This window comes from Capra hircus, chromosome 10 (assembly GCF_001704415.2).
Source record: "Capra hircus breed San Clemente chromosome 10, ASM170441v1, whole genome shotgun sequence".
Taxonomy (NCBI): Eukaryota; Metazoa; Chordata; class Mammalia; order Artiodactyla; family Bovidae; genus Capra; species Capra hircus.
Genome location: NC_030817.1, coordinates 95,545,314 through 95,569,895, shown reverse-complemented (window position 1 = coordinate 95,569,895; position 24,582 = coordinate 95,545,314). Strand labels below are relative to the sequence as shown.

Here is a 24,582-nt window from a genome sequence, read left to right as displayed (position 1 = left end):
AGGCTCCGGGAGTTGGTGATGGACAGGGAGGCCTGGCGTGCTGCAGTCCATGGGGTCGCAAAGAGTGGGACACGCTGAGCGACTGAGCTGAACAGAGGGGAGTGGAGGGGATCCATGCTCAACCACAGCAGGTGTGCTCTCATCTGCCTTCTGCAGCTGTGTTTTATGGTGATGATCTTTTAAAGAGAGGGTTCTACTGCTTGGGGGGAAGAAAAGCAAAAAAGAAAAAAGTTGAAAATCACTACAGGAGACAATAAAATGAACATCTATGAGATAACTAATAAAGGTACAGAAGGTCTCAAGCTGTTTTTTACTCCAAGTTCCTAAGGTAGCCCTGGAGTCCATCTGATTAGTGCTTCTTAAACTATGTGTGATGAAAGGCCTGCTTTGTTTGGTCTCATTTCCAATCCCTGTCACGAACCAATACTTTCGTAAACTAGATTAAAAATAAATTTTGAAAAAGGTTGAACACAAAAAAAAGTCCTAATTTTTTATTATTGTTCAGCAGATATTAGTATAATAGAACTCTAACATGTTTTTATGAAAGTTTCTCAGCACTTCCAATTTCTGTACTTTTTCCAGTATGGATCTATAATATACAGTTCACACTGGCCTTGTCTCAGGATCAGAATTGGAATTTCTACTTATGCATACAGGTCACAGTTTGTTTGTATACTTATACTTTCTATGCTATAATAATTAAACCAGATAACCTGGTCAAACTCACTCCTATTTCTGAATGGACCATTATCAGGTATAGTTCCCATACTCTACACTGCAGTAGGTCACAGATTAAATACAGAAGAAATTCTTGCCAAGACAAGACTTACAGGTTTCTTCTTTCTTTACAGTCTAGAAAACGCTGCTGCCTTTAGTGTTCACTGACTGGGCATCCACCACGTGACACATTCTTGGGCTAAATCAGTGAACAAAGACAAAACTTCCTGCCTTGGTGGAGCTGGTGTTGGACGGTGGGAATAGAAGGGGAGCCAGACCATAAAAACACAAAAGGTAAACCAAGTATTAAATATCTAAGAAGGTAATAGGTGGTTTGGGGAAAAGTCAGAATAGGAACCATCATGAGGAGCGTGTTTTTAACCGGGGCAGTCAGGGCAGGCTCACTGAGAAAATAACAAGGGAGCAAGACGGGAGAGAAGAGATGAACTGAAGCATGCGGGCAATGGGGGAACGGCATTCCGGGGAGAAGAACAGACACGCCAAAGGCCCTGAGGCAGATGTCTTCAAAGAACAGCAAGAAGGCGTGCAGCTGGGCTGGAGAGAGGAAGAGGGAGACAGGAGATGAGGGGTCTGAGAGGCATGGGGAGGGGGTTAAGTTGGAATAGGATTGCTTGTTGCCTTGTGGCCACTGTGAGGCCTCTGCATTTTACCCTGAGGGAAATGGGAGTCCCCGGTGGGTTCCAGAGTACTAAAATGATCTGACTTATAATTTAAAAGGACCTCTGTAGCTGCTGTGTGGAGAATGCAGTGGGGTGATGAAAGCAGATGTAGGAAGCGTCACTGTGAGGCTCCTGCAGGCATCCAGAAGAGGGCTGATGGTGGAGCAGGTGGCAGCAGGGAGCTGTCAGGAAGCGCTGATGTTCTGGATACGCTGTTGATGGAGCCAACGGGATTTCCTGATAACTTGGACAGGGGGTGGGGCAGAATAAAAAGGCATGACTCCTAAGGTAATCTGGATGGAAGAGGAGCCCGATGTTAGGGAGAAAACAGCAAGGTCAGCTTTGGATGAATGAAGTTTGTAATGCCCAGGGGCCTTCTAAGTGGAGATGTCCAGGAGGCAGCTGGAAATGAGAGTGTGGAGTTCAGAGGAGAGGTTTTATCTACAGATATTCATCTGGGAGCTATAAGCACAGAGACTATGGAAACTCATGCAATGGTAGGAGATCTACAGTGATGCGAATGTAAAAAGAGAAGGAATCCAAGGCCTCAGATGCTGCTGCTAAGTCACTTCAGTCGTGTCTGACTCTGTGTGACCCCATAGATGGAAGCCCACCAGGCTCCCCTATCCCTGGGATTCTCCAGGCAAGAACACTGGAGTGGGTTGCCATTTCCTTCTCCAACGCATGAAAGTGAAAAGTCAAAGTGAAGTCGTTCAGTCGTGTCCAACTCTTCGTGGACCTCATAGACTGCAGCCCACCAGGCTCCTCTGTCCATGGGATTTTCCAGGTGAGAGTACTGGAGTGGGGTGCCATTGCCTCAGATGTTAAGAGGTCGGGAAAGACTAAGTTTCAGCAAAAGAGGCTGCTACAGAGTGACAGCGGGCAGGAACTCGGCAGTGTGCTGTCCTGGAGGACAGGGGAAGTGCCCAAAAGGAAGATCCCCCTGGCTGGTTCCACCTTGGGCCAGTGAGGAGGTGGAGACAAGTCCCAAAGGGTCATCAGGGGAGTGAGAACACTGCAAGACGGTTATCTTGACAAATTCTAAAAATGATAAGCAATGGTGGTGGCAAGCAGGGAGTGAAATCTCAGCACATTAAAGGCCCCCTCCCCGGGGCACTATTATTCCTGCAAAGCCACCAGTACAGATGGGTGGTTCCTAAACAACAGAACACACTGACCTCACCTGAAGAGCTTCTGAAAAACACTATCGGCCTTCTAGAGCCTCGGATCCAGGAGGTCTAGCACAAGGCCTGGCACGTGCTTCTGCAGACGCTCTGAGCCTGGGCCTCCGGCTCTCCGAGCACCAGGCTGCGACTCTGCGTGAGGCTGGGAGCTGTGTGCGCCACGCCCTTCTCTGCTCCGCCATGTCTTCTCACAGCCCTGAGCAGGCTGCCGTGCTCCCCATGGGTATCTGACACTGATGTCTTCTCATTAAACTGGGTGCCAAGTCATCCTTCTTCCCTGTAAAGTCTAATTCTCACTGTCACTGTTTCCCCTCTACACTTAATACATATAACAACAGCAACAACAAAAACTTAATATAGCTTTCAGAGAATTCTCGTTCCTAATGACCAACCTACCTCTAATTTGTTAAACATGGGGCAAACTTAAGGTCACGTTATTGAAAACACGATCTGGTTTTATAACATGGTCCTTCATAAAAGATGTTCTAATTGGATAAGAGCTAGAGAGGATCTTAAAAACGATGCCCTCCATGTGCCCATCACACAGGAAACAGAGGCACAGAGGGGGAAATGACTGCCCAGGGTGTGCCCCTGGTGCTGGCGGCAGAAGGAAGTGGGCAAAGACCCAAAGCTGGACTGGAGTCTCAGGTGCTGGTCAGCCATCCATTCTTTCTTCTCTGTTACTCTTTCAGCTATCCCCTCCCCCGCCCCCCTCAAATCACAGCACTTAATGTCTGCACAGAACTGGGGTCTGTAAGGCCCTTCTTTTCCCCCTTAAATAAAAACAGGTCTATTCCTACCAAGAAGCTCCGAGCTATGCTAACCCTATGGTGCCTCCACAGTACACATGAGAAGACTGCTGTGGAGGCTTCACAAAGTCTCTTTTTTTTTTTAAAGTTGAAGTATAGTTGATTTACAATGTTGCATTAGTTCCTGGTGTAGGGCAAAGTGACTCAGATATGTATCAACATACGTATGTATCTGTATGTATATTCTTTCTCAGATTCTTTCCCATATAGATTCTTATAAGATACTGAATACAGTTCCCTGCGCTGTATAGTAAGATCTTGTTTACTTTATATATAGTAGTGTATACAAAGTCCCTTTTTTACAGCAAAGGAAAAACAGACTGATAGGGAAAGGAACTCCAACAGTTTTGGAGTTTCTATTACAAGCAAGGGACAGGGCTGTGTGCTTGCCTAAGAGTTCAAGCCCCTACTATGTGCCAGTGGAAGAATATTCTAAGCCAGTTTCCACAACACTGTGCTTTAGGCATGTTATGCACAACTCGCAGAGGAGGAAAGTAAGATCCTCAGAAGTCACTCATAGCTATCCAGCAAGGGGGGAAGCAGGCTTATCATCAGATGCCAGGCCTAGCCTGCCAAAAGCCCAACACTGAAAGCTCATACCACCCACTCTGTACAGACTGCGGCAGGCAGCACCACGGCCCCCCAGAGATGCCCACCCCCCAACCTCCAGACTCTGACTGTATTACTTTATGTGGCGAAGGGACTTTGCTGGCATAATCCAGTGAAAGCTCTTGAGACTGGGAAACTCCCTTGGATGATTCAGGTGGGCCTGATCACAAGGGTCCTTGTGAGAGAAAGAGGGAGGTAGGAGAGGAGAGTCAGAGAAGCGGACGCAACAAGGGACGAGCAGAGCTTGGTGTGAGGCAGGGTCAGGAGCCCAGCGAGCAGCATGGCCTCTGGAAGCTGCCAAGAGTAGGGACAGAGAGTCTCCCTTGGAGCCTCCAGAGGCAACACAGAACCAGTCTGGGCTTCTGACCTCCAGAAAGATAAGCTCATACATGGTTGTTTTAGGGTAAGATTTAGTTGTGTTAATGGTAACCCACTCCAGTATTCTTGCCTGGAGAATCCCATGGACGGAGATGCCTGGTAGGCTACAGTCCACGGGGTCGCAAAGAGTCAGACACAATTGAGAGACTTCACTTCACTCACTTACTTACTACATTTGTAGCAATATGCTAAGTAGCATTAGGCTACTAATACAGCACTCTTTTTACTACTTAAAAGGATGTGATTTTGTAAATAAGTTTATTTAGAAAAAAACTTACGGTCACTAAAGGGGAAAGGTGGGGGTGGGGGAGGGATAAATTAGGAATTTGTGAGTAATATCTACACATTATGTAAAATGCATCCCAGTGTCTCAGCAGTAAAGACTCTGCCTGCAGTGCAGGAGATACAGGACACTTGGGTTCCATCCCTGGGTTGGAAAGATCTCCTGGAGGAGGGCATGCCAACCCGCCCCAGTATTCTTGCCTGGAGAATCCCATGGGCAGAGGAGCCTGGCGGGCTGCAGTCCACAGTGTCACAAAGAGCTGGACACGACTGAAGCATCTGAGCACACACACACACATATAAAACAGCCACACGACAAGGACCTATTGTGTATATATGTATGTATATGCATATTGTGTGTGTATATATAGGTATATGCATGTGTGTGTATATATGCATGTGTGTATATATGTATATGCATGTGTGTATATATGTATATGCATGTGTGTATATATGTATATGCATATCTGTGTATATATGTATATGTGTGTGTGTGTGTATATGCATGTGTGTGTATACATATACTTGAATAGTTTTGCTGTATACCTGAAACTAACACAACATTGTACATCAACTAAACTTCAGGAACAGCAAATAAATAAAACTATTTGAAAAGGATTTTAATACAACTCTGTACTGGCGTAAGACATACCAACTAAACTTGAGAGCCTGTCCCTGCCCCCACCAATTTCAAAACCATAAAGGCTACTCAGAAATGCCATATGAACATTCTTACAAAGAAAGCTGATCTCAAACCAGATAAAATTTTAATTATTAACTAGGATTCCCATGATCTAACTGGATAAGCATTTTCTTGCACCAACCTTCAAGCGCAGGAACAGTTTATACTTTTTCCCCACTCTAAATAAAATAACCAGTTTCTATAAATAAGAGTCCAGTTTGAAAACAAAACAAACGAAACTTATTTCTTATTTTACACTAAAATTGTGGGACAGTGGACAAGGTGCCGCTGCCCTGGCTTACCTGTCTCCCCAGCTGTAGACCCAGGAGAAGCTCTGAGCCTCTGCCTGAAGTGCAGGGGGCCGAGGCGGGGGCTCCTGCCCCAGGAGCTGCCTTTGGGGGCAAAGCACCCCCTGGCCTTGACTGCTCTGTGGGGGTCCCTGGGCACAGCACCTTTCCACCTGCCTCCTTGCTGAAGCTTGGCAGGCCTGGACACCTGGTCCTGCAGCATCATGGGCACCCACTGACTGCTGGGTCTGTGCTTAGGGGTCATCCAGCCCGCACACTTGGTGCCAGCTCGTGGGCTGGGCCATGGGGCTGCCTGCCCAGGGCACTGTCGTGGAAAGGAAGCAAAGCCTCCAGTGGTAGGGGAAGGTTTATGGTTGATGGTGCGCCTTAAGCATAAAGTGCATGAAAAGTGCAGCCATAACCCTGCTTGCAGTCCCTGAACTTTCCTCCCTCTCTCCCCCTAAAGGCTGACTTTGGTCAAAGATCAGACACTTTTCCAGAGCGTTCTTGAGCACAGCTGCTGATGTGGTTCTCAGGGTATTTCATGACAATGGATGGTGACAACAGCAGAGCAAGTGCTTCTCGGGAAGGGATTCACTCAGAGGAGGCAGGGAGGCATTTCGCTGCACGGCCCTTGTGACGGCACTAGGCGCCACGAGGATGAGGGGGAAGCTGTGTGTGCACGCCGAGTCACTTCAGTCATGGCGGACTCCGCGCCACCCACAGACTGCAGTCCACCAGGCCCCTCCGTCCCTGGGATTCTCCGGACAAGAACACTGGAGTGGGTTGCCATGCTCTCCTCCAGATCTTCCCAACTCAGGGATCGAACCAGAGTCTCCTGCACTGCAGGCAGATTCTTTACTGACTAAGCTATGAGGGAAGCCCAGAACAAAATTAATTTGTAAATTCAGAATGGACTCCCCGGAGAAGGAAATGGCAACCCCCTCCAGCATTCTTGCCCGGAAAGCCTCATGGTCAGAGGAGCCTGATAGGTTAGTCCATGGGGCCGCAGAGTCGGACACGACTGAGCGACTTAACTGTCACTGTCACCGTCTGCCAGCATGGGCTGGAATCCTCTCCTGCACCCAGAGCTGGCTTGGCCTTGTTTTTGGGAAGACCCGATACACAGTGAATAGACTGAAAAGCAAGCACATTCTAATGACTATAGCCTAAATTTCCCCAAACGTACGTGTAGACACCTTCCCATTTAGAGCTTATTATGGGTGGACATCACCCACCTCCGCTGAAGTCTTCAACTAACTTATCAACCTTACTGATGACTTCAATATGAATGACTTGTAGGAGATGCCGGTTCGATCCCTGGGTTGGGAAGATCCCCTGGCAGGGGAAATGGCAACCCATTCCAGTATTCTTTCCTGGGAAATCTCATGGACAGAGGAGTCTGGTGGGCCACAGTCCACAGGGTTGCAAAGAGTCAGACATAACCTAGTGACTAAACCACTGTCACCCTATGACTAGCTAAGTCTGGGAGACGCTGTGTGGTAAAGAATATAAAACTTATGCATAAACATTAATAACCAAATGCTCTTCCAATCAAAGGAAGATTTTTTTACCCTCTTTCTGGGGAAGTATAAACATTTAGATGACTCCATGACCATCCATGCTAGTTGCTGGCTGGGTCCTGTGAGGAAGAACCCTTGCTCAGCGTTCTGGTTCCCTGAGTGTCTATCCTGGCAACCAACCCGCAGAATGAGAACCGGACTGAACCACTGCAGTCTGGATTAGAGCCTCAATTCTGTCACTTCCTTTCTAAGCATGTCTCTGGGTGACTCCTTTAGCCTCCCTGAGCCTCAATTCTCCCATCCTGAAGATGGAGATGAGGGTTGGCTAACTAGAGTTAAGGATTATAAAACTGAGGTGTACAGGAGGGCTTTATAGAGCTTTAGTAAATGTGAAGGGACAGACAAATGTTGGATCGCCACTAACACGCGGTTCTCCATGCGCGGACCCTCCTGTCCTCACATGCTGAAGTCTTGTCCGTAAACACAGTGGACGCCGGTGTGGTGGGACCAGAGGGGAACAAGAGTGCTTGGCTGCCTGAACTTCCTGAGGATGACCAGAAACACCTGGGGAAAACACTTTTCTCCTAAGATTAGCTTCATTTCAAGTTACATGCCAAGAAAATGCTCAACTACTGCAGAAAAAAAAAGAATTTACTTCACAGAAAACAAATTATCAGGGAATGTGCTCTCCCAGGGACTTGGGAAAAGAACTTGAACCCTGTCTAAAGATTAACAATGATAATTATTAAACTGGAAGCTTATTGTTAGTTAAGATAACTGCATTTGAAAAAGTTGGGAAGGAATCTGGTTGCCCTTGGTTTACTTAGTTAGGGCCAGAGAGCGCGATATACCCTACCCCAGTCCCCGGAGGGGGACACGGCTGAGAGCCCACTGTGTGCCAGACACCGGGCTTTCCACGTGTTAGGCTTTCCACGTGTTACGAGACGGCTAAATTCTCACTTCAGCTCTCTAAGAAATTTCCCCCTATTTTGTAAAGCTACTCAGCGAAACCAAGATGGCATTTCTACCTGATTTTATACCCTGCTTGGTTTCCCTGGTGGCTTAGACGGTAAAGAATCTGCCAGCAATGCAGGAGACCCGGGCTGGATCCTTGGGGAAGATCCCCTGGAGGAAGAAGACATGGCAACCCGCTCCAGTGTTCCTGCCTGGAGGGTTCCATGGACAGAGCAGCCTGGGGGCTGCAGTCCAGGGGGCTGCAAACAGTCGGACACGACTGAGTGACTAACACTTTCTTTCACTCCGGACCCTTGTGAGGCCAAGAGTGACGTGTCTGGCAACAGCAATAGCATTTATTCAAGAAGCACATTTCCTAATCTGGCTTTGAGATGGTTATTAGCACACAGCATTCCTTTCTTATGGGTGTGGCTACCCCAGAGATCAGTTTATAGAACAGAAAGTTGAATCCTGTGCTGAGAAGCAGATTCTTTCAGATCGCAGCAATGACCTTCTGCTGCATACCTTCCTCTGTTTCAGGGACACTTCTGCATGAAGACATAGGGCCCGCGTAGAATCAAGAAGCCACGGGGGAATGACTGCCGTCTCTCTGTCTCCCTGCCAGCATTCCCGCCCCGCCCCCCACCACCTCCCAGTTCACAGGGAAGATCCCATTCTTAGCTGAACTTTAAAACACACATGTGACAATATAATCTCTGTTCATATTCGATGGTCCTCAAGATCACCTTTGAGTTTCTTAATCAATTTCTTATGAGTGAAGTTCCTATCCATTAAAAAAAAAATTCTACTGGTTTATACTTGAGATAGTGGTATCAGCCTGTGAAAATAATAAAATACTCCCAAACCCTAGTACTTTCGACATACCAAGTTGCATACTTTACCACCTACTTTAAAGAATCAAGTCACAGATTATATATACTGTCTATTTCACAAAGTAATAGTTAACCAAAAACTTAATAACTTTGAACTTTGTGTGATTAAGTTAACTGAGTGTAGGTTTGATTTCTATTCTGACAATAAGTTCTCATGTTGAAGCCATCGTCAGCCTTTAAAAACCGACTGCCTACGGATTGCTCACCTTTAACCTCAGATAAAAGGTTCGTTCCATTCCCTATCATACTCCAATCGAACACATCTAAGCACTGCTTGCTTAGTAGGTTAGAGGCTATTCTTCATTCCAAGGCATCAGAGAACAGAGCAGCTATATGATGGATCTGTTCCAAGGGTCACGGCTGCTCCAGCTGCCCTCTCGGCTTCCTTCTATATCCATCCACATGGGATTTCATACAACTTCTACAGACTATTAAAAGCGTTCTAAATATTTTCCTGATCCTGAATTATAGCTACAGCTTTTTCTCTGACAACTGCAACTCGGGTATCAACACTTTCCTGAAAGTTCATGGGACTTTAAATGCTTGCACACTCAGTTGAACCCTTGAATACAGACTTAGAACAATTCTATATTAGAGCTGGAGAGAAACTGATACACCCACCTCTCCAAACATCATCATTTTCTACAAACCAGACACCCACAGTCCTCAGGGGAGAAAGGAGCTGCTTGAGGTCCCAGAACCTCCTGGTGGAGCCTCATTATCCCAGATTCCCTCTCATCTTATCTGGCTCTTATATGGCAAGTCAGTCTTACATGGCAAGTCCAAGTTCAGCACCACAAGAGTGGCAAAGCTTCTTTACTCACTTGCATATCCATCTCGCACCGATTACAAGGCCTGAAACATAGAAGCAGCTCAACAAACTGGGGATGGGCACAGGAAGAGAAAAGCTAGAGGCATGCAAGGAAAAATCTAGACGATGAGACAGAAGAGAGATTACAACTTTGAGATAAGTACAAACAAAATGCCGTGGGGATTCAGAAGGCAGTGGCTCATGGAGTGATTCAGTGTCCAAGCTCTGAAGTCAACCATGCTAACCTTTTTTCCCATGCTAAGCTTTTTCATTCAGGCACTCAACAAACATTCAGTGAGGGTCTACCTGGTGCAGGGAACAGATAGATGAGCAAGACAAACAGAGGCCCTGACCACAAGCAGAGAATCAAACAAGGAAGTCAACAGTTCGTTTCAACTGGTGACAAATTCTCTTATGGAAAAACCAAAGCGGTAAGGTAACAGAAGATAAGTGCCGGAGGAGACAATGTCAAACACGGCAGCCAAGTTTGGAAAGCGTCTTTAAGGAAGTAACATTTAAGCCGAGACTACAGAGGACCCACTGTGTGACCTGAGGCAGGATACACCACCTCTCTGAGATCCAGTTTCCTTCCTCACCTGGATTAGGAGGGCAAGCCCACGTACCCCATGGGGCTGCAGGAATGCGATGCAAAAATGCATGGACCTGGATCCCCTGCACACACTTAGCAGACATCGTGGCCACTGTCATTCTCAGAAGGCTAGAGACCCGTGACAAGCGCCAAAGCTCAGGAGCTCAGCACCGAGATGCAAGCTCTGGGCAGGGCCATCACTGCGTCCATCACCTGCCTGGCGCTTCCCTACTGGCAGGCTCCTTCCAGGGCCGGAGCCCGCTCTGCGCCGGGAGCCGGGGGCGCGGGGGTCCCCGCGCTCGCCCGCACCCGGCCCCGCGGCAGCCATCTTGGTGCCCTCCCCGCGGCGGGCGCGGCTCGCGGCCCCGAGGACGGCGTGGCGGGGCGCGGGCGGGCGTGGGCGCAGCCACCCCCTTCCGTGCCGGGCACCCGCTCCACCGCAGGGCTCCGCGCGCGGCTCGCGGGAGGTCAGGCTGCCGCAGGCGGGGCGCTGCGGCGGCGGGACGGCAGGCGGGGTCCCCAGGTGCAGGGACGCCCCGGCCCGGGGAGTCCGGGCGGGTTTGCGATTTCCCAGCCGGGTGCGCGGGGGTCGCCCGGCAGCCGCCCGCGGGCGCGCGCCCCAGCTCCAGCCCGCGCCCGCCCGCCCGGCTCCCGGCGCGCGTCCCTCCCACTGCACCCAGGCCCCCGGCTCACCGCTACCCGCGGGCTGCAGCCCGCGCGGCTCTCAGAACCTGCTCGGCGCCGCCGCCGCCGCCACCGGAAGAGCCTCTGCCGCCACGGCGGCCCCGCGCGCCGCCGCCGCCCGCAGCGCGCCCTCGGAGCGCGTCCCCGTGCGCGGCCACGAGGCCGGGAGGCCCGGACGCGCTCTCGCTGTCCCTGCGCTCTGGGCGCAGCCTCCGCCCGATCCAGGGGCGGAAGCGCGGCGCCCGCGCGCTTGCATCAGGAACGCCCAAGTCCGTCCTCGCGGCGGTGCGGGGCTCTGCTCGGGCCAGTGCCTCCGTTTCCATTTTGGCCTCCAGGAGACCGCCTCCTTTACTTGATCACTTCCCGGTTACCAGCATCTTCTTGCTCATCTTCTCATTCAGTTGGTAAAGAATCCGCCTGCAATGCAGGAGACCCCGGTTGGATTCCTGGATCCGGAAGATCCTCTGGAGAAGGGATACGCTACCCACTCCAGTATTCCTGGGCTTCCCTTGTGGCTCAGCCCGTAAAGAACCCACCCGCAATGCGGGAGACCTGGGTTCAATCCCTGGGTTGGGAAGATCCTCTGGAGAAGGGAAAGGCTACCAACTCCGCCCCCTTTACTTGATCATTTCCCAGTTACCAGCATCGTCTCAGTCATTCATTTAAGCCACTGTTTCCCAAAGTGTGGAATCTGGCATGGAGGCGACAAAGCGATTTGCCGTGGTGCCAGGCCATGACCCGATTTATGTCTTCACAAAACTCACCCCGCTGCTGCTGTGGAGGAGGTGACGTGGAGGCAGAGAGGCCGGTAGGCACGCGACTTTCGCTAATCAGGGGAGAGATGATCGTGGCTTGGACCAAGTTGGTTATGGTGAGAATTACTGGATTCTGGGTATATTTTGGAGGCAGATGAAATCTAATAAATGGTGAATTTACATTATTTAGCGGATAGGAAGATTCCATTTTTAAAGTCGTAAATTCTCCCCTAAATCAGCCTAAAAATTGAATGCACTTCCAAACAAAATTCTGACAACTCTAGTACGTATAAGGGTGTGGCGTATAACTTGACAAGGTGACTGTAAAAATGAATATGGAAAAATAAAGAGCCAGAAATAGCGAAAGCAAGTTTGAGGAAAAAGAGCAAGGTGGAGTGACTCGTCCTGTGAACACAGAAGGTTGTGTGTTTGCGCAGGCATCAACAAATAGTGCAGCCAAATAGAGGTACCAGACATGTGAGCCCTGCGCATAGAGAAACCTGCTGCTAGCTGCATCCCAGGTGAGGCGAGCCAGTGTCCGGGCTTCCCAGGTGGTGCCGTTGGTAAAGAATCCGCCTGCAACGCAGCAGAGCCAGGTTCAGCTCCTGGGTTGGGAAGATCCTCTGGAGAAGGGACAGGCTACCCGCTCCAGTCTCTGGCCTGGAGAATTCCATGGACTATATAGTCCACGGGGTCGCAAAGAGTCGGACACACTGAGTGATTTTCACTTTCAGGTGAAGGGGAAGGTTAAATAGCCATTAAATGATGCTGAGGCAATTGAATCCCTGCCTTAAACCATCTATGAAAGTGAGCTCCACACAGTTTAAAGACCCAAATATGAAAAGCAAAACTACCAGAATTTTAGAAGACAGTATAGGAGGGTACCTTTATGCCCCGGAAATAAAGGGGGCATGCTTAAATAAACACAAAATAGACTGGACTATTGGCTTCCCAGGTGGTGTAGTGGTAAAGAATCCACCTGCAATGCGGGAGATGCAGGTTCGATCCCTGGATCTGGGAGATCCCCTGGGGGAGGAAATGGCAAACCAACCCAGCATGCTTGCCTGGATAATCCCATGGACAGAGAAGCCTGGCGGGCTACAGTTCATAGGGTCTCAAAGGGTCAGACACGACTGAGTGAGCGTACAGGCATGAATGGAATATAAAGGGAAGATTAAGAAGTTAAACCTCATTAAACAATTCATGTAGCCCATAATAAAAGGGAAAGAGTTTGTTTACAGGCTGTCAGGAAGTGTTTTCAATACATGGATCTGACAAAGAACACATATGGAAACAATATTTTTAAAAGATTTACAAATTAAGAGGAAGAAAGAGAAGCTATCCAATAGAAATACATACAGAAAACTACGAAACATGCCACTCATGGAGAAGGAAAAACAAATGACTCTGATATCCAAGGAAAGATATTCAACCTGGCTAGCAATTTTGTCACTCATAATTCCTAGGAACGTTTAACCAGTTTCTTTTCTATACCACATATTGTGCCGAGTGTTGGGCTCAAAAAGATTTTTTAAAAATTCCTCCCTAAAATAACTTAGTGTCAAGGAGATAAATATGTAAACAAGTAGTTACAATAAATGATTATAACAATATAAACACTGTCACAGTATAATATGGGCTGTGAAAGTAAGTGCTATGAGCGCATGGAAGGGATGCTTAACTCTGCCTGCAGAATGGGGATAAGAGAGAGGTCTGGTGGATACAAAGTTTATCTGTTATCTTTTGCCACCTTGATGTTGCAACAGAAACACAAAAACCTCGAGAGTATACACTCATAAACATTTTTGTTCCTGCATCTATAGGTTGGCTGGCACTTCTGCCAATCAAAGCTGGGCTCTGCAAAACTTACTCAATTGGTGGCTCTGTGGGTGTTGGCAGGGCTTTCTCACTAGTAAAAGAGGACTGACTGGGCTCTGTTCCAAGTCTCATATTTCCAGCAATTCAAGGTTGCTTTCACTTCTACTTTATCCTGTTGGTCAAAGTAAGTCACACAACCAGCCCAGATTCTTTATCCCTTAATGGGAGAAGATGCATACTGACTATAAATAGCTATGGTAGATAGACAAGTGAAAATTGGGGGACATTATGTTTCAAAAATTCTTTCTTGTGTGTATTTTACCTTCTCAGCATCCCAATTTCTTTTGGGAGCTCCCAACACTTGCTTCATTTGATCCCGGTCAGATCATCAATCGTGGAATTTATCTTCTCTTGCCTACCACTGTTATGGGTATGTAACACAAGCTTGGTCAACCAGAATCTTGCCCTGAATTTATATGTAGGCACTGGGGAAAAGAGCAGTCGCCTCCCTCCTCTGGCCCTCCTGGGGTTGCTAAACCGGAAGAATCTGGATTAGGGGCTGCCAGGGCTGCTGTTTTTCGCCTGTTGGCAGAATGGAAACTAACTTGAAAGATGCAAAAGAGACAGTGCAGATGACGTCATTGCAGGCCCTGGCCTCACTCAGTAGCGAAGCTCAACCTTCTTCCTGGGCTTCTAGTTATAGGAGTCCATATATCAACCCACATGCACATTTATTATTTTTTTTTCAAGTCATAAGTTCTTTTGAGTTACAGTTCTGTCTCTGCTGACTGGCAGGTGCACAGAAGTGGTGACTTTGAGCCGAATGAAACCAAATTTGAAAAATCAAAGAAAAGAAGGCAGATGACAGAAGAAGAAATAAGCTAAGGTTTAAAGAATAAAAAGTAGGTGTCCACATGTGTTCCTACCATTGTTTTACATAAACATTTTTCAGAAACAGTGTCCAGAGAAGTTAAACTAGTATTTTTCAGCTTTGATGACAAGAATGTTGACAAGGGCTTGGGGATTCTTGCTGGGCTTGCATTGGCGAAGATTGCAAAACCCTGACATTTTAATATGGACTTTGAACCGTTCAGGGCATGGCAAAACAAAACAACGCTTAAGTCAGCAAAGATAGGGGGGCATTTCTGAGCATAGTGTAAGTTCCATGAGCTGAGCAAAGATCCTGCAGAATATATCACAAGATGAGGGTTTCCTCATTGTAGAACAGGGAATTCAGTGAGACTTAATATTTAAGTGAAAACCTTAAGCTCCAGACCCTCTTAGCAAAGTTATTTGTGATGATGAGAGGAAATACGCAACGGTGAGTTTGTAGAGGTATGCAAAAGTTCTTGTACGTACTCCCTGCTGTTCCCCAGCACTCTCCCTGAGAGAGTTTTAGTATGCTTTCTTCCAGAATTGTCTTTTCTTTTCTGACCTAATCAAACTCTTCATCCTGAGCCTCACAGAGGGAGGGACATAGGGGTAAACAGTCATGAACTATCCACTGTGAGCTGGGCCTATAGTAGTCACTTTCACCAACATCTCCTTTAGTCCTTAGCGAAACTCTGAGAGGTTAACTACTTGTGTTAGTCAGGGTTCACTGAGAGAATAGAGCCAATAGGATATGTTTCTATCTCTACAGTTAGATAGCTACCCATCCATCCATCCTCTATCCATCTATCTGTCTAGAGAGTTTTGGTAAGGAATTTTCTCAATGATTGTGGGGGCTTGCAAGCCTGAAATTTAGAGGACAGACCAGCAGGCTGAAAACTCCCACTGATGCTTCAGTCTTGAGTAGCTGAACTTCTCTGGGAAAATCATTCCTTGCTCTTAAGGCCATCAACTGCTTAGGTGAGCCCCCCCCCCCCCCCCCGCCCCGCATTATGGAGGACAGTCTTCTTTATGCAAACTCCACTGAGTACAGATGTTAACCATAACGACAAAATACCTTCACAACAGCACCCAACTTAGTGCTTAACTGAATAACTGGGTTTCTAGCCAAGCCTGGCTGATGCATAAAACTAACCATCACATTATCCTTCCCCTGACTTTATATCTCTCCTCACTGTTGCTTCTAATGGTCCATCCCCTGATCTTTTGAAATGTGAGTAAGGTCAGTTCATCCTCTGCCTTAAAATCCTCAATGGCTACCAGCTACACTTAGATTGGAACGTTCCATCATGACCTGTGGACTTGCGTGATCTGTCCTGTCCCATTGCTGCAGTTTCATATTAATGTCACCAAATTCCCTGACTTCCGAACAGGCCAACTTATTCCCACCTCAGGCCCTTTGTATCTGCCGTTCCAGCTGCCTGGAATGCTTTCAGGTCAAATATCACGTCCTCAAAGAAGCCTTCCTTGACCCTCCCACTCCCCCTGGAGTTCATCACTCTTTCATTTCTGTAACTGCACTGTTGCTATCCAAAACCCCTGTGTTTGCTTATCTGTTGAGCAGTTTCTTCTCTGTCTCTTCCACTAGAATGTTCCATCACAAGGGCAGGGATTCTGTCCACCCGCCACTGTAGTCTCAGGTCCTCGAATGATGCCTGCTGCAGCTACCCCTCTACTCAAATCACAGCACAGCAGCACCGTGGTAAGGGCCCCGCAGCCACCACCCCTGGATGTCGGGCACTACAGCTTGCACAAGAGTCGCTCCTGCTCCCGGAATTGCTCATGCAGCCACTGCCGGAAACGATTCCCCATGGTGCTGGGCATGTCAATCTGATCGGCTGAGCTGAGGTCACGAGCCAGTGCAACATCAAGACCTCTCTGTAGAGGCACGGTCTCTGCCTCACACTAAAACAAAGATGATGCCTCGAATCACCCAGAACGCCCCCGCAGGCTGTTTCTCAGTCAATATACTCCTTGATTTCTCCAGGGGTAACATCTTGGGACTTCCCAGACGGCTAAGTGATAAAGAATCTGCCTGCAATACAGGTGATGTGGGTTCAATTCCTGGATCGGGAAGATCCCCTGGAAGAGGAAATGGCAACCCAGTACAGTATGGCTGCCAGGATGATCCCATGGACAGAGGGGCCTCGTAGTTTACAGTACATGGGGTCGCAGAGAGTCGGACACGACTGAGCGGCTACAGGAGCACGCAGAAACACTATCTTGACTTTTGTCAGCTATCTTCGATGATGTCTAGCGCTAACTTCTAATTAGTGTTATCTGTTCGGGAACTTTCTCTAAATGACATCATACAATGTGTGCGTTTTGAGCGTGTGTCTGGATTCTTTCGCTTAGCCTGTTTTTGAGATGTGTCTGTGCGGTTGGATGTAGTTACACTCTGTTTTCTCTAGTTGCGTAGAATTCTGCTTCATATGAATAGACCACATGTGTTGTGTCCATTTCCAAACGACGAACATTTACAGTGTTTCCAGTTTTCGGTTATTATGAGTAAAGCCGCTGCAGTATTCAAGTATAATCTTTTTGTGGATAAAAAAGCAGGGGGGATTGCTCTGTTTTGCATTTAGTTTGCAGTGTTTGGGGCATGTGTTTTCACCTAATTGCTGCCTCTAGAGTGATTTCCAAGATCTGAAATCATATCACTCCCCACCTGAAAACTGATTCTTGCCTCCGAATAAAACTCCAAACTCTTTAATATGGCATTCAGGACTTGTTGATACTGACCTTAACTTCCAATTAACTTTATCTCTGACCTTTTACCTTGATACAAGAATATTGATCAACTCACCGTTTCCAGAAAGTTCAATTCAGTTCAGTCTCTCAGTCATGTCTGACTCTTTGCGAGCCCATGGACTGCAGCACACCAGGCCCCTGTTCATCACAAACTCCTGGAGGTTGCTCAAACTTATGTCCATCGAGTTGGTTATGCCATCTAACCATCTCATTTTCTGTTGTCCCCCTCTCCTCCCACCGTCAATCTTTCCCAGCATCAGGGTCTTTTCCAATGAGTCAGTTCTTCGAATCAGGTGGCCAAAGTATTGGAGCTTCAGCTTCAGCATCAGTCCTTCCAATGAATATTCAGGACTAATATCCTTTAGGATGGACTGGTTGGATCTCCTTGAAGTCCGAGGGACTCTCAAGAGTCTTCTCCAACACCAAAAGCATCAATTCTTCAGCGCTCAGCTTTATACCATTCTTTATGGTCCAACTCTCACATCCATCCGTGACGTCTGGAAAAACATGGCTTTGACTATATGGATCTTTGTCAGTAAAATAATGTCTCTGCTTTTTAATATGCTGTCTAGGTTGGTCATAGCTTTTCTTCCAAGGAGCGAGCATCTTTTAATTTGAAGGCTGCAGTCACCATCTGCAGTGATTTTGGAGCCCAAGAAAATAAAGCCTGTCTCTGTTTCCATTGTTTCCCCAGCTATTTGCCATGAAGTGATGGGACCGGATGCCACGATCTTAGTTTTTTGAGTTTTAAGCCGGCTTTTTCACTCTCCTCTTTCACTTTCATCAAGAGGCTCTTTAGTTTCTCTTCAGTTTCTGCCATAACGGTGGTGTCATCTGCATATCTGAGGTTATTGATATTTCTCCCAGCAATCTTGATTCCAGCTTGTGCTTCATCTTGTCCGGCATTTCTCATGAAGTACTCTGTAACAGGTTGTTTTCTTCCTCTTTGTTCAGATTTTGGTCTGGAATGCCTTTCCCAGAGAGTCTTGATTCCTGGACAAACTGATACACATCCCTCAAAGTCCAGTTGAAAGATACCTCCTCCAGGAAGCTGTCCTTCAGTTTGCCAGGCACTTTATTGTACTTCCATCAGGTGTATACTTTGGTATTAGTTTTGTTAGAGAGCTTACTTCTTCACATTTCTCTGATTGTGGTCTGTCCCTTCCTCTTGTCTGCAAGCTCTGAAAGGCAGAGAAGGAGGTTCTCAGCAGTGAAATGGTGTACCTAATGATCCCTCACAGCTTCTGTGACTCCAGGTCTGCCTGATTCCAGGTTAAATGCTCTTAACACCACAAGACTTGGTGGAACGCATGCTAATCACCGTGTGCAAGGTTAATGGAGACCAGAAGCTGGAGCTCCAAGAGCCTGGGGGTCCTCATCTCGGTGAGAACAGCAGAGAGTGTGGAGCTGGGCCAAGTGGTCTGGACAAAGCCACCAGAGAGGTTGCCATGGGAACCCGAGGGGCCACACCTTCTGATTTGTTTCAAGAGACACCAGAAATCCACAAAAGAGGCAGAATTTCTTAATTTTTGAATGTTAGTAAGTTATTGTCTTAAATACAAAGTAAGACAAGAAAGATCTGTGGGCTGGATTCAGGCCTTTTCACGCTCGTTTGCTTCTTGCACATCCACCCACCTTTGTCATGCAAAATCTGCCTCCTGGTCTTTCTTACTTTGGAAAGTTAAAAATAGGAGTGACAAGTTACCGCTTGTAGCCCAGACAGAGGTTCTCCTGGAAACCAAGTCAAATGTCCGAGTTTTCCGAGGTCCCGTTTGTTTGTTAGTTTTCTCGCTGTGTTTGTTGATATCATCCGATGAAGCCCCACTGAGGGGACCTCAGCCACTGAGGTGTTAGACACGGTCCGCCTGCCAGAAAGACACTCAGGGCCCACACAGGGCCAGGTGGCCTCAGCAGCAGACACGCAGCCCAGAGGAAGGACACATGTGTCAGGGAAGTGTTCCGGGTAGAAGCAACAGATTCAAGGGACAAGTAAGAGAAAGCGAGGTGAAGAGGCAGGCAGGAAAGGACATTCTTTGCAGGGGGAACATAGAGCCCCCACCAGGTGGTGTTGCAGTGAAAAGGAAAAAAAGGGGGAATGGGTTTTTTTTTTTTTAATTTTGCAGTGCAAAGGTGAAAAAGAGAAATGAGTCTTTTTAATGCGGTCACAGAGTCAGACATGACTGAGTGCCTTTCGCTTTCTCAAGGACAAAGAAGATGAAGAGAACAGTGAGCAGGCCTGAGCATTCCTAGTGATTTTTTGCTTTTTACTTTAACTGCCTGTAGCTTTTAATATCTGTAACTACGCTTGCCTTTCTGCCCCCTAACTTCGCAGGAGCTATACTTCGTACCTATCGTCCTGACTCTTCACTAAATGGCTTCCGAGCTGGTGCTAGTGGAAAAGAACCTGCCTGCCAATGCAGGAGACATAGAGATGCCGGTCTGAGCTTGGGTCAGGAGGATCCCTTGGAGGAGGGCATGGCAGTGCACTCCAGAGTTCTTGCCTGGATAAGACGCTCATGGACAGAGGAGCCTGGAAGGCTACGGTTCATAGGGATGCAAAGAGTCGGACGTGACTGAAGCAACTTAGCACGCACACTATGCTAAGCAATCCTGCGTCTAGCTTTTACCCTTGCAACACCTTCCCCTTGCAGTTACACATCAGAAAGGAGGGCGCAGTGCCACCGACCTGCCAGACTCAGTTACTGGGTTACTGACGCCAGCCTATGACTGTCTTTGACAAGATCCTAACACCTTTGCTCCTCATCACCGACTCCTGACTGCGAGCCCTCACCTTGCAGAAGCCCCTAGACTCCTCATGGAGGGGGAGGTGGGCACAGTTCTTGAGATGTGAGCCTGCTGTGATTCCGTCTCTGCCGGCTGAGAATTCACGCCACCTGTGCCTTCCACACTCTGTCTCCATAATTTTTATTTGGCTTCAGTGGACAGAGAAAGCCAAGATGTTGGCCAGCAACAATGGGTGTGGGCGGGGGAGCTGTGGTCCAGGTGGGTGACGATGGGCATGGAGTGGTGGGCTTGGCCTGGAAGGTGTAGGGGTAGGTGGAGAAGAAGTACCCAGACAGGATGGGGTCCATGGCTAGAGGGCATGTAGAAATACTTCTCAGGAGGGGTGAGGTCAAGGCTAGAAGCACTATCGCCTTGGATTCATTCCTTGGAGAGGTTAGGGAGAGGGTGGGGCCAGAGTCAGGGCCAAGGAAGGGAAAACCACAGGGCCATCAAAGCAGAATAGACAAATGGACAGCCCGGGGCGTCTCTGGAGGCAGAGTGTAGGCAGCGGAGGGACTTCATGCCATCTGCCTCGGTGCCACCAAGGACCTTTGAAAATAGCGACTCGCCCTGGCTAGAGCTTGGAGTCGCCCAGGAAGCTTTAAAAACTTGCCAATTTTATCCAGTTTCCTGGGCCACAATCCAGGCAAATTACATCAGGATCCTAAAAGGCAGGACCTGGAATCTGGATTTTTAATGCTTCAGTGTGCAGCCAGGGATGGAGGTCACGGCAGTCAAGGGGTGCTCCAAACACTGCAGAACCCACAGGATCCTCCTTCAGTTGATTCATAGGGGCCCCTCCTATTCTTGAGGTGTGGGGGGTTGACCGCAGGGATCTTTGTGGGTTAATTGCAGAGCTGATCGGCCATTTGCCCGAAATGGGGGCTGGACTGTGGGCAGAGGGCAGACAGGCCTTCGGCTTTTGTTCCTCAAATATGCAGACAATAATCCTAAAAGCATTCTTGTTTGGGGGGAGGAGGTATGAAAGCTCAATGTGTCTCACACACAAAGCATCTGAAAAACACATCATGAATTGGCTCTCTGTTTAAAAATACAGCAATGCTGAATATCGCTTGGAAGCCAATTGTGTCTTAAATAAGTCCTGGAGGCTAAACACAATGTTGATTACTCCGGGAAAGCTGACTCACCCCATTTGGGTTTTAAGAAACTGGTTCATTAGTCAAATTAATCTTAACATTTAGGGCAGAAATAAGGAAGCAATAATACTTCACATTTCTTTCTGCTCTGGGTAAGGGTTCTCTTTGCTCTTTCTGTAACTCATCTGAGAAGACTATGGTTCCCTGTTTGCTGCTTTGGTCCAATCCATTCATCCATCCAACGTACATCAACTGAGCATCTATTCCATGCCTACCCTACACAGGTACCAGTGAGTGAGACTCCCTCCTTTGTGGGAACTTATACTCTGATGGTGGGGAGGGGGGGACAAGAAATAACCCAATACATGCAGGACTTCAGGGAGTTAAAAGTGGAATGAAGAAAACTGGCTAAGAGGGTAGAGCAAGGTAAGGATGGGAAGGGGGCTGATCTTAGAGGAGATATTCAAAGAAGGCTTCTCCGCGGAGGTGACTTGGGAACAGAGACCCAAATCAAGGAGGGAAGGGCCAGGCCTGGGACAGGGAAGAGTGTTCCAGGCAGAAGGAAAGGTCAGTGAAATAGCCTCAAGCGCTCTCCTAAAAGCAGAGGCTGAGAAAACACCTTTGAGTTCATATGTAAATTTCTGATAAGACTGATGATCAGACTGAGACTCAGGGCTCCAGCTGGCACACATGATGCCTTCGTAGAAGCCGCAGAAGATGAGTCTGACTGGCAGACAAATTGTCGAAGGTGCTTCTACCTGTGATTAAAGTAGCTCCAGGTTGGCCCAGTTGTAAGCAGACCCCCTGATGGATTCTAGCTCCCTTTCACTCACTCACTTGGCCAGGGGCATCTTTGTGCAGTGCACAAACTGTACAACTGTACGTAGCAGACCTCACTGAAGTTCAATTAAAACAGACTCACTCAGGTCACAGGAAATTGATGAGATGGATTAGACTTTACTTTTCTGGAATTTTAAAAAATTATTTTATTCAAGTATAGTTGGTTTACAGTGTTGTGTTGATTTCAGCCATACAGCAGTGATTCAGTTATACATATTACAGTGTTGTGTTGATTTCAGCCATACAGCAAAGTGATTCAGTTATACATAGATATACACTCTTTTTCATATTTTTTCCACCGTGGTTTATCACAGGATATTAAATACAGTTCTCTGTGCTACGCAGCAGGATCTTATTGTTGTTTATCCATGCTATATATAGTAGTTTTTACGTGATAGTTTTTATGGGTTTGAAAATGCTCTCCAAGAAGCCTGAAACAGTTGCCATGGGATAATAGTTTGATAGATTAGCTGGTTAGCTGATTAACTTGATCACCTCCCCCAATTCCCTTTGGCCTCCTCCCTCCCCTTCAAATGACCAAGCTGTTCTGGGCCAAATTCCTCAGCCAAGGGTAGCTACAGGGCAGACAGAATGTTCCTAGGCTCCGGCCTTCAACATCTGAGTTTTTAGCGGGATGGAGGGCAGTTGAGTGGAGACGGCATGTTGGAAAGAAATAGTCCCCTTTTATTTAGTCATGGAATCCCCATTCTCCATGTCTGTTTTCCTCCCCTCCACAGGTAACAGCTCTAAGACACTGCTCCGTGTCCTTGTAGAACATGTAACATTGTTGTGGGTATGTGGGTTTTAAATTACAGTAATGCTATTCTGCTGTAGATCTTATTTGGTCTCTTTTCCCCTCCCAGCTAAATTTTCTGAATCTGTTCACAAGGTTCTGTGCATATCCTTTAAAAAAAATTATTTTATTGAAGTATAATTGATTTACAAGGTGGTGTTAATTTCTGCTGCATAGCAAAGTGATTCAGTTATACATGTTGTTGTTGCTCAGTTGCTAAGCCATGCACGACTCTTTGCAACCCCGCGGCTGCAGCACGCCAGCCTTCCCTGTCCTTCACTGTCTCCTGAAGTTCGCTCAAATTCATGTCCATTGAGTCGGTGATGCCATCCAACCATCTCATCCCCTGTCGTCTCCTTCCCCTCTTGCCCTCAATCTTTCCCAGCATCAGGGTCTTTTCCTGAATGAGAAATGAATGACTCAGTTCTCCACATCAAGTGGCCAAAGTTGCATATGCATATATACACACACACACCTTCTTACATATATATACATTCTTTATATATGTTAGATATATATGTATAAATACACATTCATATTTTTTCCATTATGGTTTCTCACAGGATATTGAATATAGCTCACTGTGCTTACAGCAGGACCTTGGCATTTATCCATTCTGCATACAATAGGTTGCATCTGCTAACCCCAAACTCCCAATCCAACCCTCCCCACCCTCTTGGCAACCACAGATCTGTTCCTTATGCCTTTACATCAGGGAGTTTATTTTTGTTTCATGGATAATTCGTGTCATATTTTAGAATCCATGCATAAATGATATTATGTGGCATTTGTCTTCTCTTTCGGATTTACTTCACTTAGTCTGATAATTTCCAGGTCTCGCCGTGTGTGCCTATCTCTTTGTTCCTTCTAACTGTGGACACAGTTCCATGGAGCAGAGCCACCGTATTTTACCATACACTCTCCGTGATGGCCACCAGGGTGCCTTCTGCTTCTCAGTGCCATCAAGAGCTCTGTGATAAATGCCTTCTCATAGGTCCAGTTACGGTCCTGTTTAATAAAGACTCCGGGCCTGTACAGAGGGAGGAGATTTCTGCACATTCAAGCACATTTAATTTAGATATGTACTGCCGGAGAACCCTCCAGAAGGGCAGCACTATCTAAACACTCACCAGCAGTGTACAAAAAAGGCTCCTGTTCCTCACATCTCACAAAAAAATTAGCATCATTCTTCTCTCTGGTCTTTGCCCGTCTGATGGGAATAAAGCTCTGTATGACTGTTGTGCTTCGTAGCTCTTTGATTATCAGTGACTTTGAGGAGCTTCTCATCTGCTTGGCACTTGCTCGATCATATTCATTGCCTGTTTTTTGTTTGTTTTTTTAAAGTCAGGTTCCCTGTCTTTGTCTCTTTGCAGTATGCCGTGTCTGTTGTAAACACTGTGGATATCTTCTCCCAACCTTCCCTCTTCTGTTAACTTGGTCTATGGTGTGTTTTGTTGAACAGAAATCTTTAAATCTGACGTAATTAAAGCCGTTTGCTTTTTACCCTATATTTTGAGCTCTTGAGTTCGGGTTGTAGCAGCTCTCCCCAGATGCTAGGTTGTAAAGATGCATTCCACTGTTTAATGCATTCGTTATGTCGTTTCAGGTTTCACATTTAAGTCGTTAGTCACTCTAGAATCGCCTTCTGTATACAGTGTGAGGTAGGGGTTCAACTTCATTTTTCTCTGAAGAATGAGCCAGATTTCACTACACTGTCTACTAAACTGTGAATAAGGGGATTTAAGGAGTGTAAAGTTCACTCCTTTCCCAG

The 24,582-nt window shown here is 47.2% G+C and overlaps 1 protein-coding gene across 1 annotated transcript in view; it reads right to left on the bottom strand.

The window, feature by feature from the left end:
• The window catches only part of SFXN1 (sideroflexin 1), a 55,761-nt gene extending 44,548 nt beyond the window's left edge, over positions 1 to 11,213 (bottom strand). Inside the window, exon 1 of the mRNA XM_018053705.1 lies at positions 11,092 to 11,213. The gene's annotated coding sequence lies outside the window, so the exon portion shown is untranslated. The remainder of the gene's footprint in view (positions 1 to 11,091) is intronic.